We start from the raw sequence: 3,510 nt of genomic DNA on the forward strand, positions 1-3,510 counted from the left end.
AAATATTACTAGCAGAAACTGGTTGTATGGTCTGGTTTTGGAATCAGCGCTATTGTGCTACAGCACTAAAGTTGGGGCTCTTCAGTTACATCTAAATTCAGCTGTTTTTCTATTATTGTTTGTGTTATTTGTCTTAGGCTGGGTACACACGTAAAGATTTTCTGTCCAACCATCCAACTAGTTGATTAGTTGGAATGAAAATCTGGTAAAGTATGAAAGCAAATGACAATCAGCAATTTGCTCCCAAACGCCAGAAAATGGACAAAAACTGTTGCTTGAACAAATTGTTTAGATCAAACATTTAACAAACTTGTCTAACAACCATTTTCATCTGTTTTCTGGCATTTAGGAGCAAATTGCTGATCATCAGTTACTCCCATACCTTACCAGATTTTCATTCCAACCAATCAACTAGTTGGATGGTCGGACAGAAAATCTTTAGGTGTGTACGCACCATTATCCTTGAATTGAAGGTTCTGTATAACTCTGATACAATCAGAGGCATCAGAATGATTTTATGTTGGGGGGTGGGCAACGTAAAATCATTCCGGTGCCCACTTGCAGCGAGTCTGGGGCAAGATCGGGCAGCGAGGGGGTAAGCTGCAGTTCTATTGGCGGTGTTTTAACACCGTGGCATCAGCAGGTCACCCCCCTTGAGTATAATTGAATCAACCTTACAGGAGGAAATGGGAGGAGTTGCAGGTTCCTCTGTTGCAGCCTTGGCTACACTAGTGCACAGCTGTGTCTGTGTGCTGGATGGTGTGATGGGCAGTGGTTTCAGCTGCATAATATTATATATATATCTCTAAAACGAGGACTGGCGCTTAACCAAACATATGGTCATAATGGTGTCACTCAAGCTGAACTGCATGGAGTTAGAGAACGTCCTCCTGGATTATCTGACCTGCTTCTTGTGTGACACATGGAAACCAGCAAATTCCAAGTGCACGTCCATGTCAACTGTCTGTACAGAAGACTTCTGTTTCAATGTTGAAGTTATCACTGAGCCAACAGTGTACGGTGTGACATTCAAAAAGATTTGGTTTATCCCTTCACTATTCGATGGAAGTGGGGTCTTGCTGCTCTACTTTGCTGGTAAATTAAGTAGGAGCTCTGCAGTCTTTTATGCAGTTGGGGTAATGCTTAGAGTGACGGCTTTTCCATTATTCCTTTCACTAATGCTGAAAAGGTTCATTTTGAAGCACAACACATTTTGGCTGTTAGTGAGCACGTGTGTCATTACAAGGATTTGGATACATGTAATGCAACAATACATGCTTTATGGCAGCTGGTACGCTCAGCTTTGCAGCTTGCTATGCACATGGTCCCCTTTGCAGTGAATGGAGTCTGACCCATCTCACGTGGAAATTGCCAATCATAGACAGCATCTTTATTTACTGTACTGTGGCTTTGCTCTCCCTGGGATTGCTTTTGCAGTCGTTGCTGTTCTTCATGAAAGTACTGTGGTATCCTGTTAATGCTTTGTGTTATGTGTACAGAATAATGAAACATAAGAAGCCAGTCCTTAACTTTCGTGCAGAAGAGGAATACAAGTAATGGTATGAGGAGAAGACTTCAAAGGCTCTTGAAGAGCTTTGTGACTTCTGTTATGGTCCTAAATCCAACTTGTGTCTTATAGTGTCCAGATTTTCCTCACCTAAGAAGTTTACTGAATTTGTCTTGGGATCTAGCCATGTAACGGGGTGCAGTCAGGATACCAGCAGTCACTATCCCGCCCGTCGATATCCCGACACTGACAGCCCGACAGGGGACTAAAGATAGGCATCGAAATCCTGATGCCTATCATTAGCCCCACTACAAAATACCGACACCCGGCATACCGAACAAAGGTAAACCGGGTGTCTTAGTGTCTAACCGTGCGGGGGGGGTGTTAAGTTTAGGGACCCCGGGGCGACTTAGGGTTAGGCACCCCCCGGGAGGGTTAGGGTAGGGAAAGGGGGGGTTAGGTTTATGTACTAATGGGGAGGGAGGTTAGGGTTAGGCACTAGGGGGAGGTTGGGGTTAGGCACAACTAAGGGAGGGTTAGGGGGGGAAAGGAGAGGGTTGGGTTACTTACCAGCCCCATTCGGGAATTTGGTCCATCTGGGTTCCGCTGTCGATATTTGATCTGGCAGCTATTCAGCCACCGGCATTAAATACAGATTCCCATATAACGCCAAAAGAGGCCAGAGTACACAAAGAACAGTTCAGACTGGAAAGCTTGTTTCTGTAAGAAGAACTTTTTGTCCTGGACAGCGAAAACAAGCAGGACCATCTGGGAGATGTGTACATGAAGATATTGAATACATTGAGGATGATAGCTTTCTTGATAGTTCTCAATCTGACAATAATGGTGACTCTTAGCAGCGTTAACAGAACTCTACTAAAATGGTGCCTAAGACTCCCACAGTTCCTATGGACTCGCTCATCCCTTAGTTGGTTACATAATCTGTGCTTTTATTTTTTGTGTTCAAATGAAAGTATTTTTAAGTTTACATTTTTTTATGGATTTTCAAAAGTTTGTTGATTGAAAAAACATGGGCCACTAGTACATTTTTAGGATAACAAAAAAAAATTGAATGTGACAATAAACCTTTCGAATGGCCCAATTTGTGAATTGCCTATAACTTTAGTTATTCAAAAACATGTTTTAATTTTGGGTAGGTTTAAGGTTCACAAGTATTCACTCCAAGGAAAATTATTAAGTTATTCTCCAGCTATGACCTTTGCTAAGATTTTAAGTAATAACTTTTCAGTACTTCATAGAATAATTGATAATATCTTTTGTATATATAATACCCAAAGGGTGATGATGAGGATGGTGTTGTGCAGGTGCAACTTGGAGTTACCTTTGGGATGGTCTTATCTTCCTGGACTCCCTTCTCCAGTGTCAACTATCAACTAGACCACACCCTGGCAGAGAGGCAAGGCTTCCCCAACCAGGCACAGCAATTGCAGACAGTATTTTGCAACAAGAATATTTGCATTTATTTTTAGCAACCCAAAATGGCTTGGATGATTCACTGAGATCAAGAATGTTTGATTTGAATGTTTCATAATAAAAAATCAATAAACATATAAATCACAATAATATTGACAATTACTATTACTGTAATCTTAATAAATTTAATATAATTTAATTAACTGTATAGAATACTAGATATACTACAAGAATATACCTGCAGACCTACTTAATGTGTTTCAAGAATTTACCAACAGACTTAATCAATTTGTAACAAGATAGATATAGTGATTACCACTTCAAACATTTAATTTGATCAATATAATTCAATGTATATATTAATCAATTAGATTACTCTTTTCTACACTAAAGGGATACAGTTGATTAAAAATGTCCTTTAGACAATAGTATAAAGACTTTAAGAATTTTAAAATTTTGCCCACTTTATGGTTAAAAAAATTATGTGCTATCATTAATATTGTATTTTTTATGGCTCCCTTTATTTTTTTGTAATATATATTTTGGTCTCCAATGTATTTAAGATTTGT

General features: G+C 39.6%; 1 pseudogene; it reads left to right on the top strand.

Moving 5' to 3' along the window:
- Positions 1-845: 845 nt before the first annotated feature.
- LOC148543401 (nuclear envelope integral membrane protein 2-like) lies at positions 846-2,364 on the top strand (annotated as a pseudogene).
- The last annotated feature ends 1,146 nt before the right edge of the window (positions 2,365-3,510 follow it).

This window comes from Taudactylus pleione, unplaced genomic scaffold (genome assembly GCF_031769625.1).
Source record: "Taudactylus pleione unplaced genomic scaffold, aTauple2 ptg000004l, whole genome shotgun sequence".
NCBI classification, from domain to species: domain Eukaryota; kingdom Metazoa; phylum Chordata; class Amphibia; order Anura; family Myobatrachidae; genus Taudactylus; species Taudactylus pleione.